We start from the raw sequence: 15,115 nt of genomic DNA on the forward strand, positions 1-15,115 counted from the left end.
TGTGTAACTCATGTTTCTGGGTTGGGCAGTTAACAGGTCTGGATCCTTTTCAGACTGCTCCCCCCTCCTCACACACCACAGCTGAACCCCTTTGTCCTGCAGAAGCAAGCCGCCCTTAGAGGTGGGTGGTGATACCTGCAGGCCTCCCCAGGTAAGGGAGATATCCCCCCCCTACGCCAGATGCTAACCCTCTCCCCATGCCCCACGAGTGGCTGGCCCTACTGCTATGAGCTATCTCAACTGATAACACTGGTTTATCGCCCTGTAATTCCTCCCACTTTGCTGTTTACTCCCTCCAAACATTACACTCGCAGATGGTGAGCATCTCTCCTTCCCCTTTCCAATCATCATTTGGCCATGCCACAACACACATAGTTAGTTCTTTCTAATCTTTCCCCATAATTAAGTGAAAAGCCAATTTAAAAGGAGCCATAATAAAGTCTCTTCTCCTGAAATTAAATATAAAAATAGTTGCTTCTTTTTATGTATCGTAAGCGATTAATAGAGAATGGGACCGTTTCAGTAAGAACTTCAAACAAATGTGCCTTCGTGCAGTGGTGCCGTTGCTGCTGGGGAGGAAGAGATCTGTTCTGCCTGCTGACACTGGGTTTTCTCTTTCATGGCCATTTTTCATACCTGCAAAACAGTTTCTGGACTCTTTAAGCAGAGAAGTGGGGGGAGGAGGGAGAGAGGGTTGATAGGTCTACATTAGCTCATTAAAAACTAAAAAACCATTTCTATTTTACATAATTTAACATGGCAAACTATTAAAAAAAAATAAGGTGAAAACTGCAACCCCTAGGCATGCGTTTAAAACATCCTCATTTAGATGCTAATTTTGATTCCTAGTGTATGGCTGGTTAAAAAAAAGCCATTAACAAAGGGGCAGATTACTTAAAAGGCATTATTAGGCAAATATGTATGAGTTTTCTGATACCAAGTGGCCCTTTTATGACTGAATACAGCTGCTAAGTAGAGTGACATGGAGATATTTGTTTTAAAAGGAAAGAAAGAACCACCAGATTTAAAAAAATATACAAACCAAAAAACAATAATCATATAGAGTGTAAATCACACAGGTAAAAAAAAAATGTTTTAAAAGGCAAGTAATACTTTTTCCTTTAAATATTTAGAAAATGGGTGGCTTTGCAGGTGATGCATATTACCAACTGAATTCTAGGATGTACCTAACATTTAGGTAATAGTGAAACAAATGTTAAAATGTTGCTATTTAATTCTAATCATATATCCTGTTTTGTGTGTTAGTAAAATAACATTGACAGAAAAGTGAAATGAGGAAAATTACAGGCAACACAAGAGGAAACTGCATTCTTTCCAGCTGAGACTGAACTCATGACTGGCAAAAATAAGGTTATAATGATATTAAAATGAAAACTGTTCAGACAGAAAAGATATAAGTAAATGTACTGTGCTGTATAAATTAAATGAGTAATAGAGGATGGGCAGATGGTTGCTTAACTGCATCACAGCAAAAGAACAGTGAATAGGTCTTCACTGGGAGCTCTTTTTCTGAACCTGAATAAAATTTTCCTTAACAGGGGAAAGGCTAAGGGAATTTCTAACCCTGAGAAGAAGAAATGAATTTGAAAAGCAGAGCTAATTTTGACTCTGTCTTGGTTGTTAGGGTATTTGAATAATTTTTGCATTCTCTGTAAATTATCCAGTTAAGAATAAGGTGCCTAAGCCAGAAAGAGCTGATCATTCAGATCATTGCAGCCCCCAGCAGCCACAGAAAAAGTATTTCTGCTCTGGAGAGTCCATGGTGTTCTTCACAAGCCCTTCTCTTGGTAACCACAGGGCAGCTTGGATTTGTTAGCATTAACATGTTTAGACTATATAATGAAACATGTAGTAGAAATGAGAGCAGCTCTTTCCCTCCCTCCCTCAGATCTTGCCTTCTACATGCAACATTTAAACTTGTCAAAGCAGATTCTCCTTACACCACAGTTCAAGGAGTTACACCAATGTAAAACTTAGAGTAACTGTGGAGAGAATTCAGCTCACCAGCACATCTTGTTAGCTGACGCAGGAGAGAGAGAAAATGAGTCGTTTGTTATGAAAACGGGATATTACATGAATATATAAGAAGAATTGGATATCTGTCTTTGTGTGTTAGTTGAGTTTTTATATTTCCCTTCATTAATAAACAGGTTAGAAAAAAAATACAAGGATTTAGGACTCATGTTGCAGTTCTTTAAAATGCACCAAGGCAATCAGTATCAGTAGAGCTACATACATCTTCATATTTAAATTGCTTTATTATTGCCTGGGAGCCTAAGTAAACAGGTAAATGAAGAGTGACCATGGAAGTCTTATCTGAAGTTAGTCCCAAAATACCTATTTGACTCAAAACAATTATTGTCTGAAGTGTTTTGTATTTGATATTTTTAAAGCTTAGCACCATTGAGTATCTCTGAATTATTACATATGCTTACTTCTCCTTTCATTTCATTATTTTAGGATGAAGCAAAATAAATTGAGATTTCAAGAAAAGCAAAAGTAGACTGGCCTAAACCAAGGATAATTCAGGGTTATCCATCCCAATAGTGCTGCTTTGTGTACTTGCCAAACGAAATTGAAAAGTGAGTTAACAGCAAATGTAAAGCTTTTTCCTAGCACAGCTGTGATGTGGAAGTGGAAATGATTTGGCAATAACCCACACAGCTGAATTCTGGCATGAGGTGGAGTTGAGGTAAGGATGGAAGAGCTTATGTTATTGTTTTTAGTATAGGTGTATATTAGTTTTCTGTTGCAAGTCAATTAATTGCCAGGTAGCTAGAGCCTGCTTAGTTGCATGTAAAGGATATTGTGGCTATGTTGTAAGTGAATGTGATTTATTCCAGGAGAAGTTTATAGAAGAAATGTCTATTCTAACTTTCAAATATGCTAATTATTTCAAATTAATCAATTATAATGCAGAGCAATCCTTATGAAACAGGGGATGTTCTGCTTCAGGTATTTATTAAACCTGAAAGAGCTATTTGAAGTGTACTGCTGTGGAAGTAGAAAGACAGTGTGTTTGTCTACCAAAAAGAGTGAAAAAGTAGCCTATATGCACTACTCCTAGGCAAATGCAGGATGTGAGACTTGAGAAGTGAAAGGTGGTGAATTAATATAACCTGTGGAATATAGGACAAAAGTGAAAATCACAATTTAGTGAAGAAGAACCAGTGGAAGCGTGCAACAGGGGAACAAGCAGGATGGACAGAACTGAGCTAGGTGTATGAAAAGAAGAGAGATTTAACTTTAAATGGTGGAAAATCTGACATTGCTTTGTATCATAACGTCTGCAGAGAAATGAGTAAGGGGCTGTAACTCTGCCCCGTATTTCTGTGAAGTTATTTCTGACATCCCACTGTATGGGAATAGTTAATCAGACAGTCACAATGTTGAGTGCAGAGGAAGGAGGAGGGTTCGATACTGCAATTAAAAGAAAGAAGGCCATTTAGTAATAAAATATTCCATGCAAATTTCTTTCAATCTTTGGGCACTCTTCAGACAGGGGCAGACTAAGATAAGTTTATGTTTGGTAGGAGTCTATAAAGAAGAATGTGCTGAATCTGTAGCTGCTACAGATGGGCCGCTTATTTGGCCTCCACATTTTGCATGAGAGCTGGAGAAAAACATCAAGCATCAAATCAAAGATGCTAAGTATATGCTGTTTTAAGAATACTGTAAAGGAGTTATAGTAGCATGTGCTTGCCATCCCAGCTATCCAAGATTTACCATTGTTCATAATCTTAGTTAAAATGGCAGTGTCCTCTTTCCCTTTGTGTTTTTCTAGCTCTCTATTTACATATGCAGGTATCCACTCTGTTGCAAGGCAATGGGAAGGTTCAGGAATAAACCAAGAGTCAAGCTTCTTTTTTGTAGGTCCTTCTCCTTTCCTAACAAGTGAATTGGATGTGGTTGTTGTGATTATATGGCCTGCAGCATGTGGTTTAGAAGGTGAGATGGGTATCTGGGGGGGTTGCTCTTTTGTTTCTTTTTTCTTCGGAGGTTTTGTTTTGGAGTGCTTTTTAGATCGATATTATTCAGTGATATATTATTCAGTGATAGATATTATTCAGCTAGGGTCTCCTTTACTTCCTGGTTGATGTGACATTACCAAAAAAACACAGTCCTCCAGAACATGGACAAAAAAAAGTATATTTTCTGTGCTTGAGGTTTGAGTGATGAGGGTAAAAGAAGCAACAACTTGGCTGAGACAGTACCAAATAAAGATGAATTAAACAAGAGGAGTGAAAATTGAATTTTATCAAAGCTGCCATTTCTGGCAAGTGTTTACGGCACCAGTTTACGATGAAATATTTAATAATTCTGCTTCCTTTCAGACTGCAGTTTTTATTTCACCTCTCAAATAAGGGGCAAGTCCTGGACAGGAGGTCATTAATTTTCCCCTTCAGTCACCACCTCCTTAGAGCCACTGGAGTTAATAGGCCTGCATATTAATCAGGGCCTTGAGTCCTCTTTGTAGGGGAAAGGCAGGAAGGAGGGGGTCTCTGAATTTACGCCATTAACTTTAGGTGACAAATAAAGGCTGTTCTTCCTGCTGGGCTGTCACTTAGGATGCCTGGTTACAGCTGCACAGCTGATATGTTGTATTTTTATGTGGTGGTAAAGATGAAGAAGGGTTAAGGCAGGATGCACTGTGCACAGCGCAGAGCTGAACACAAGGAATACGTTCCTCACCAGGAACCAGGCTGAAAATGTCATTTATCCACGTTGTGCAATAAACTGCTCTCACATGGGCATCTCAGAAGCATAACCAGAAGCACCTCTGTGCTTGAAACAAAGGATGTTTTTCAAGTGTGGATAATTTAGATTTCCAAATCCCTATAACAGTCACAGAGATTCACCTGCCGTCCTCCAAAGGTCAAAGTATTCTTTAAAACTGAAGGATAAAACTAAACTGTGCCACAGAATGCTGGGACGGGACTGTGACGGTCCTTGGGGATGTTCCTGAGAGGCTGTTGTCATCGCTTCCCCTGCCATGATGCACCAGTCCTACGGGGCTGCGTGGAGTGAGCAGGAGTGCAGCAATAGTTTGTCCTTGTTTCTGTCCTTTTGAATTTGACTGACTAACCCACTGTCCTGATAAGGGCACATGTGCAAGCAGAAACGACAGGTGAAAGGCAAGGTTTGGGAAATTGTGCCTGTAGACAGCTGACTGCTACCTCCTCACACTTTCCTTGCTTCAGAGATCCAAATATTAAACTAGCTATTGAAGTGGTGGCTTTGATTTCTCATGTCAAAGGGTCTCACCCTTTTTCTAGAAGTGGAGAGAATGAAAGCAATTGCACATAGCTGAGATAGGAAATATGCAGTTTCCTCCACCACTACTTAAAAAAGGCAGACAGTAACGACCAAAAATAAGGCTGCTGGTGTACATAGTCACAACACAGTCAGCTTGATTGAAAAAACTAATGATATTTTTCATTTTAAACACATGAATAATGCCACCCACTCAGTCCCAACTGTAGTCAGTGGTGCTACTTGTGCTAAGGTTAGGTAAAACTTAATTGAGGCTACTCTTACAGGACATATGAACCCTTAATTAGGAAAAAAAAGAGAGAGAAAAATTCACAGTGTCCTCACTTAAGTGGAAGACAAAATCCTTTTACATTACTAATTTATTTACTTTTAGTTATTTTTCCTCAATAGTTGCCTGAAGGGGAAGTTAGGATCCTCTCACTTTGGAAACTGAAAGCTACATTGCTAATATGTTAATAAAACTATGATTAACAATGCTGCTAACAATAACATAATCATAAGAATGTTTCCCTATTTTCTATTTTGCAAATTCCCGGAATTTTCTAAGGTTTTCATTTTTTAATGAAGATATAAACACTGGAACAGGCTGCCCAGGGAAGTGGTTGAGTCCCCATCCCTGGAAGTATTTAAAAGACGTGTAGATGAGGCACTTAGGGACATGGTTTAGTGGACATGGTGGTGTTGGGTTGACGGTTGGACTCGATGATCTTAGAGGTCTTTTCCAACCTTAATGATTCTATGATTCTATGATTCTATAATTTTCAGATCATTTTTATGCAGAGTTAGGTACCTCTAATTTTTCTTTCTGCTCCCTAAAATGGAAGAGAAAGAAATGTCAACTTTTGGAGATGCAGTGGGATAAAAAGACTCGATCTTCATCTTCTTTAATAGATTTTCATGATTGGCTGGCATGTTTTGACTGAACTGGAATGCGGTAACTTTTCTTTGTGCTGTGAAGTCTCATTAAGCAGGTTTAACTGTGATTGTTACATAGAATAAGTCTTTATTTTCCTAACGATTTATTTTCCTGTGATACATTTTATGTAGAAAAAGAATATTTTGTATCTAATGAGGTTGAGGGTTGTATTGCTTGAAAAATCCTGTATTGTTCTTGGATCCTCATGAGGGTTTATCTATGTGCATTTTCATCCACATGCATTTGATTTGTTCTGGTATAACTAGGTAAGCCTATAGCTCTAAAACTTTGGTGGTTCCTAATTCCAAGCTCCCTCAGGTAACTTGAAATCCAGTTGACTTAAAGGATGAAGCAAGAGCTATTTATTTAAGTACAATGAAACTGCTTTCATTTGTGCGTTAATTTACACTTTGTATTAGAGACCGTTTAAAATATATTTAACTGGAGTGTTCTTTTAATAAAGTTCACACTTCTTGTAATTGCAGGAATCAATCTTTTGTTCCACATAAAAATTGATCCCCGTTTTTTTTTTTTATCTCTGCTCTTGCTTTCTATCCTGGGAATTTTCAACAAAATTTTTTTAGAAAGACAATGACATGAGGTTTATACTGGCATTGTTTCTTTCTCATCCTTGGATGATAAATTCAGGCAAGCAGAGGATGCTAACCTGTTAATAATACCGCCCTGTTATTGCTGTAAAGATAGGCTGGTAGATGAAAAGGAGAAAATACTGATAATTCTCCAGGGTTTGCAAATGGTGAGAGTGGAGCTGAAACTCAGACTGCCACTTGTCATGCTGACTGTTTCCATATGCTCTCCCATTTCTCTGCCTTTATCTAGTTGTTGTCTCCTGGCTTATTCTGCAAGATTTTGGGGACAGAGATGTTTTTACTGTTAAAATGGGAAGGGTCTGGTTCTGTGAGTGGGAGCCTAGGCACCACTTCAGTTCACATGTATAGCAATACTTAATGGAGTATAAAGCTTTGACTAGGTTTTTTAGCCTCAGAACAATGGACAGTGTGAATATTAGTCATTCTAATTCAATAATTTTGATATTTAGGCTGTTTCAAAATCTGTTTTTATTGAATAGTTTTAGTTTTGCTCAGATATATGCTCCCAATTAAAGAGAAGGTCTCCTGCTATTGGTAAAGTTTTGAAGCTTTTTTATGGTTAGTTAAATCTGTTAATTCTTTTTGAAGTGATTTCACATGATTAAGGCTGTGAGTGGCCATAATGTATCAGGACAACAGCTAATTCTGTTGTGCTTTAGAAAAGAGGGTAAGTGTCTTTGATTTATCAATATTTTGGTGTTGTTTTTTTTTTTTAATTTCCTATCTCATTTTGTTGGGAGTCCTTGATGAGCCTAAAGTTAGTACTTTGAGCTGCTGGAGAGCGATTAACCAGCAGTATTATCTGAATCACTCCATATTTAGTTCCAGATGGGTTTAGCATGGATTTCAGAGCTTGGAAGGGCTGGGGTTCAAACGAACCCTTTTCCCATCGTCTCCCATAACTCCCTGGCCTCAACTCTGACACCGAATTCCCTTCCCACTGCTTGCCTAATGTTTTAATTTTGCTGAGACAGCCTGGTATGTTAAATGGACCTGATGGCAAGATGCAGCCTGACTTAACAGGCATAAGACCATCAGGACCAGTTGTTGAGTATCTGTAAGTAAAGATTAGCTGAGTTTCTAGAAGTGGAAGTGGGCAATAACTGTGATCCTAATGGGAACTATATCTGGGTAGTCAGATCTGCAGTTCTGAGACATGATACAAATGGGATTTAAATCAGCTGAATTACCATCCACAATTGATGTAAGGGGGGTGGAAATGGACATGCATGAGAAGTTTGCAATGGAAAAGTACTTCCGCAGTGAGGAGATGAAGAAGCCCAAGTTTCTTCTTGAGACATGTGAATCCCCTGAGGCCAATGTTTCCTTGACCTGAAAACTTGCTTTCTGTGGCTGGCTGACATGCCATGGAGTGAGCATTTTTCCAATGCAGAAGCCAGAGTCGCTGTTTGATAGAACAGGGGAGGAACCTATGGTGAGATATGGAACTGAGCAGGGATTAGAAAGGAAATCTGGAAAACTTTAAGTGGTTTTTTGCTCAGTGAAAGGAAAAATTGGAACATTGTGGAGTGGGGCTGGTGAAGCCACAGGAAAGAAGGAAATGGCAGCAAACTGCTTCTAAGCTCCTGCCCCACTTTATGCAAATAAGACCTCACTTGGATTCCTTGTTCATATTTATGGACAAAAATGAGGAAAATTGACCTAACTGCAGTGAAAAAAACCCCAATACTTAGGAAGAGGAAGTTCTCCCAAACACTGGGATGCTATTTCCCATGACAGCAAGGAAAGGTGGCAGGAGGGTAAAGGAGGGGGGTGCGAGGCAGGGCCGGGGCAGCTCCTCTAGGCATGAGTACAAGGCAGTACCAATGACATGGCTACAGTCCCTTAGTCCCCTTTTTCCCGTGAATCTGCACCCAAAAAGGGTAATAACTTCTTGTCTTTAGTTTATAATGGTGAGAAAAAGAGAGTAACAGAATGAGGGAAAAGCGCTTTAATAGCTGACCAGTGTCTGGTTTTCAGTCCCACCATTCAATGATGAGTGCTTCACTGGGGAACCACAAGGAAAAAGCCAGAGGGAGAAAGTAAAAGAGGAGAGGAAGAGAAATCGGGAAGGAAGAGAAATCAGGGAGGAGGAGGAGAATAGTAAGTGGGAGCAAGTCAGTGAGGAGTGGTCAGGGTGGCTATCCTGGTGTCTGCCCCAGCAGTGATGGGTTTGGGACAAAAATAACAGCTGCAACAAGAGCACAGTATTCTGCTACGGCTTGATTCTGTTACAGATGAGATTTCAAGAACAGCCTTTCAGCTATGACTGTATGAATGCCTAAAAAAAATAATTTAACTATACAGATCCACAGAATACATAAAACCCAATCCAACAAAACACTTGCCCATATGTTTAATGACAGAAGCATTCCCAGCTGCTGTGCCTAATGATATTCTAGGTGTCTGAGTTATTCCAAAAATGTGGAAAATGGTTTGGGGTTCATCAATAATATTTGTGTCATAAATGCATCATTTTTTGTGATTTAAAAATATATTTGAAAGGACTTTCCTAATACAAATCTTTTTAATTGGGTAAACTAAAACATTTCTTTTTATTTTGGAACAAAGTGTTCAACATTTTTTCTGGTTCTTTCCCAGTTCTTCCTCCTTGCTTTCCCACCCGATTTATCCTATGGCAGTTTGGTGGTGCTGGTATAGATTAATAAAACACTTTCAACTTCAGTAACTTTTTCTGAAAAGAATCATAGAATCATAGAATAGTTTGGGTTGGAAGGGACCTCTTCAGTAACTTTCTGAAAAGAATCATAGAATCATAGAATAGTTTGGGTTGGAAGGGACCTCTAAAGGTCTCATAGTCCAAGCCCCCTGCCGTGGGCAGGGACATCTTCAACTAGATCAGATTGCTCAGAGCCCCGTCCAACCTGACCTGGAATGTTTCCAGGGATGGGGCATCCACCACCTCTCTGGGCAACCTGTGCCAGTATTTCACCACCCGCAGCATAAAAAATTTCTTCCTTCTATCTAGTCTAAATCTACCCCCCTTTAGTTTAAAGCCATTCCCCCTTGTCCTGTCACAACAGGTTAAAAGACTTTAACTTTTTTTAAAAAATGAGTTTAAGTTCCGAATAAATGTTTAAGAATTGGATTTAGGGCAAAAGAGAGCATTTAATGGTGTGGAATAAAGGCAACAAAGGCAGATCAACAGGGATGTGGCAGCTTATCTCCAGTGGATGTTAATAAAATACGTCTGCTGCCCTGTACCATTACACAGACAACATATAGAATAAAAAATTAATAGATATCTTATTTAAAATGTTCTGAAAAGTTCTAAAATATTTTTCAGTTCCTTTTTTTGCATTCCTATGGCTCGTAAGGTCAGTATTTCTTAATTCAGTATTAGAAGTCCATCTTTAGAGGCCTAGGAGGTAATGAAAAACTGCAGCTGAGACATTTTAAAGACCTTTAAAAACACCTATTTTATAAACATCAAATGTTTCAATTTTAATGTCCAGGATCATGGATAATAACCTTGGGCTAGAAATGGAGTACCTTGTAACAACAGAAAATGTAAGTCTCTCATTTTTAGCCTCAAGGAGTCTCATGGTTCATGAGATAACATACCCTTAAACCCTTCATAGACTTAAAGTTATTTGTGCTGAGCTTTGGGACAGTGTGATTCCTGTAATGAAACTCTGTGTCTGGAAAAGGGTACCATTTTTAACGGTGCATGTTCAAATCTCCTTAAAGGTTTGGATGGGACTGAGTAGTCCTGGACAGAGATGGATTAGTGGGCAGAGTGAAGGAGAGGCATGATTAATGCAGCCGCATTAAAAGATGCATGATAAATGCAATTTATCACATGGCTATCACCATCACATATGTGCTATATAATTTAATATTAAATAATAGCAGGAGGTTTGCTACCAAATGGTAGGAGCGTGGATGAGGGAGAGGGTGATTGAGGGGTTAGAGTTAGGAGTGATGTATTCACTGATAAGAGTGTAAAGGATTATAATTGTAAAGGGGCTACTGGGTAATGCAGAGTAATCAAATATTGCTTCTTGTATTAACGTGATTTATTGCTCTTTCCCAAAATTAAAGCTGCTCAAGGCATTTTATGCTTAGGAACCAATTTTTGGAAAAGACTTACCCAGTTTTAAGGAGGAAAAACATGTAGGGATGAATAACTCTACTCTACATAATTGTTCATACTCCTGTTACATCCCACAATTTCACATGGGAATGTAATAAAATAACAAGAGAATTATATTATAGTGCTTGAGCCTTTCCTCTACTTAAGTAATAAAATACTGGAACATGGGTTTGTGGGATGTTACTGAAAATAAGTAGTACCTTTAAAGCTATCTTTTTTGACCAGCCATTTGACTGTCTGACATGAGAGGGCTTGTATTTAATTGTCTCTTATGCAACTAGATGCAATTATTTTGCCGTGTTAGAAGAATTATTCAGACTCTGCTTCAGTGTTCTTTTGTTCACATTGTTAGGCTTTCTGGTGAAAGTCAAGGCATATATTCCTGTTTTGATTAAGAGGTGAATGCTTTATTTAATTCAGAGTGCAGCCTGGTACCATTGTGTTGGGAACTTGAAAGAGCAACAGATAATAATCTTTAGTAGCTTTATAAAATAATGATAAAGATGCCCTATTTCACCTTCCTTTTTATTGGGAATACTTTCTTTTGCAGGGCAAACACCTAGGAGGGGGAATACCACAGGCTTCCTGGGCAAGGTCCAGTGGTTATCATCCTCCCCTTAGAGCAGGGCATGGAATCACCAGCTCTCAACCCACTGGTCCTGGAGAACATCTCGCAGGGAGGTGTCTGCAACCCCCCTCCCTGTCACAGCCTGGGGGAGCCGCTTCTGTGACAGTCAGGATGCAGAAAAGGAATGTGATAGCACAGGGCAGAGCAGGGCTGAGAGGGGCATGGGTTTGCTGAAAGGGAAATGCTGTCCACAGGCAGCTGCTGCAGTGTCTGATGTGAGGAGTCCAGTGCAGGAGGAAGAGAGGTTGGTACAGTTTCATGGCAGGACGTTTCCTCCCTCATGTGGTTTCTGTGTGGAAAACCTCAATAGAAATATGACACAGGCTGGGGCAAGTCTTGGAAGTAAAGACAAAGAGCTACAGTCTCCACTCTGCAGCTTTCCATAATATGGTTCCCTTTTCTCTTACAGTTAATGTCCTTTGTCCACTGGAAAGCAGACACTAGATGCTACATCAGATGTATTCCTCTGTTGTTTTGGCACTTCTAGACAATATTTTACTCTGAGGTTTTTGTTGCTTTCTGAGGCATGTGCACACCAGTAGGATGAGATTTTTCCTTTGGATGCAGAAGGAAAGACTTAGTTGATGCAAGGAGTGAGAGTTGTTTTGCTCGTCACTATTCACAGTATTTTTGCAATGATCTGATATCTCAGGAAAGGAGATTTCCACTGGGTGCTTTTGACATCTGCACAGGAATCCACAGGATATTTTGGAATCCAGGCCCTCAAAACTCCAAACAATGTGGCAGCTGCAGCCAAACTGGCAGTGGTCCCTGGTAACAGGGAGAGAGATAATAACCAAACACTGCAGAAAAAGGTGGACTGTGCCTGAACCTGTACCTAGGCCCTGTTTTGTTAACTGATGTAGCCATACCTGAGAGTCTTGGATATGCTCCTTGGGCTGGATCTTTAATAAGAATAGTAAGTGTGGAGAAAGTTTTAACTACATAGGTTCCTACAGATGCAGCTTCGTGAGGAATGGAAGTAACTCCAAAAAATCCCTTTGCAACACACTTTACAAGGTTTAAAGTGATGAAGAAAAGCCCTGGTAGCTTTGTTCTATCAGATCTGATGTTAAATTTCTTGAAGTTCTGCACCTTCTTTCATTTCCAGGGCTCTTATTCAGGATTTGGTTGCATGCCAACAGTTAGTTCTGGAAGGAGAAGAAATCTGGTCAGTCCCACAAAGTACTGTGATGATCTTCTCCTAGGGAGCCATCCTTATGCTCCCCTTTCTCTGAGCTGCTTTCTTAGCCTTGAGGCAAGATCTAGTCCCATCTGTCCTTCCTGATACACCTATCTACTTCTTCAACCATGCCTTGGAATTGCTCTTTTCCCCTTCTGTAAGAAAATCCATGTTTACAAAGTGTTTATAGTCCTATGGAGACAGCTTGCAATTTTTGTTTGGCATTTTCATTTCTATTTTTATTGTTCAGAAATATTTGTAGAATACTCCTGTGTAGTATGGCCAAGTTTGTTTTTACATGAACCTGAGCCTTACTACTGTCTGATTTTTTAAATTATTTTTAAATGATATATGTAACATTGTCATTGTACCAACTCAAGTAGTATTGGATAATAATAAGCAAATGTAGGTACAAACAGTGCTTAAATGTGATGAAACATAACAGGTAGGTTTTAAAAGCCACTACATCAGCATCCAGCATTGTGCTATTATCTTGGGAATGAATGTTTCAATGCACAGGTCATCCTTTCTATAGGTAACAGGCAAGTGAGACTCCACAAGAGTGATAAGGCAATGTTGCTCTGTAGTACAGATAATGTTTGTGCTTAAACAGTGCTTAGAAATATATATTCAGTGCTTAGAAATAAGCTCATTCTAACATTAGTACCTGAAATTATGGTTGCATACAGACAATGTCTTCCATCTATTAAAATGCCTTTGAGGAGGTTTGCCATTATTCCATATGACAATGCAGGAAAAAAAATTGCTACATAATTTCAGGAAATGTTTAAAAAGGCAATCAGAAATAATCAAAAATTACCATCTCTTTTGGTAATGCAGTACGATATAAAAGTTGGAAATAGTAGTTAGTTTCATGGAGCATTTCAGGAAGTTATAGCTCAGTTGATAGTCTTGGGTGGAAATAAGTATCAAACATTAATTTAACAATAATAGTCCTTTAGAAAGAAAGAAAATTAAATAATTGTTATTTAATGGCATACTGAAGCATTAGAATCTTCTTATTCACTGTTTACCTGGAAGAATTCTCAGTTTCAGCTCTTGCCACAAATAAATGTGAACAAGTTACCATTCGTCCTGTGTAGAGAACAAGAAATATATTTAACAAATAAAATATCTGTCTTTATTTGGACCAAACATGAGACAACATAATTTGGAAGGCTTGGGAATGAAATAAAAACAAATCATTTAAATAGCTTAATTGACTGAAAGTGTAAATAACAGATTGTAAGTATTTTCATAAATTCAGCAAATGCGCCATAAGTGGAATTTGTCATTCAGTGGATGGAAGGAAGTTTCCAAAATCCTACAGAATTTGTTATTTTCATTCCTGCTCTGAAAAAAAAAAAAAAAAAATTAAGTACATGGCTAACTGTACATATATGTACTGTGTTCTCATGTCTTTTGGGGGACACAGTATTTCTACGGTTATATACTTTCCCAGAATGGAGCCTTTGAAGGTCCATCTATGTATCCAAGCATGTCTTTATGTGTCTGCAACTGCTGTCATCCACATGTCAAACACAGCTAGGACAAAACTCTACACGTCTATCTTCTATCAGTGACCCTCTCAGGTTTGCCATGTGGCAGAGAGTGGGATTTGGCCCCTGGTCAAAATGTTGATTTGGCAATAACAACCCAGCCCAATTCCCAGGGCAAAGCTCCCTTTTCCTTCTGTTGGAGACAGGGCCGAGCACTACATTTTCACCTCTGACTGCTGGTTGTGAAGTCATGCATAATGTCACCAGAGGTTTTAGCTCAGATTCAAAGGCTAAATGGAAGGTCTATCCTTGCTTAAACCACAAAAGAAAATTGTTAGTCCTTGCTGAGTACTTAAGAAAGAACGGCTTGTCATAAACGCTCAAATCTCTTTAGCCACAAAATTCCTAGGATTGCCATGAAAGGCTGGGATGCAAAGAAATAGTGGGGACAAGTGACCGGTAAATAAAGCAACCACTTTTACAATGCTTTATCATAGTTTCTGTTAACTTTGTGTGTTTGAATAGTTAACTATCTTCCATATTTCTTCAAACTCTCTTGTACTGTACTTTTCCCCTTAGCCTTCCTAACTGTACTATTGGCTATATATTTTATTTTATGTTTATGAAATATGTCTCTGCTATTGTTGTTCTTCTGATCATGAAAAACGGTAGTATTTTTTGAAATTATATTATCCAGATGCCTTTATTCAGGATTTTGATAAAAAGTTCTCCATAGAGATCTTTAATATTTCCATAGATTTTATATAAATATTATTGTATGATCTTTCCCATGAAGTGAAGGTATTTTCTTCTTTACCAGACAGAGGTCTAATGTCGATTAAAAAAAAAAATCACTAAACAGCTTT

Source organism: Aptenodytes forsteri, unplaced genomic scaffold (assembly GCF_000699145.1).
Source record: "Aptenodytes forsteri isolate BGI_AS27 unplaced genomic scaffold, ASM69914v1 Scaffold396, whole genome shotgun sequence".
Lineage (NCBI taxonomy): Eukaryota > Metazoa > Chordata > Aves > Sphenisciformes > Spheniscidae > Aptenodytes > Aptenodytes forsteri.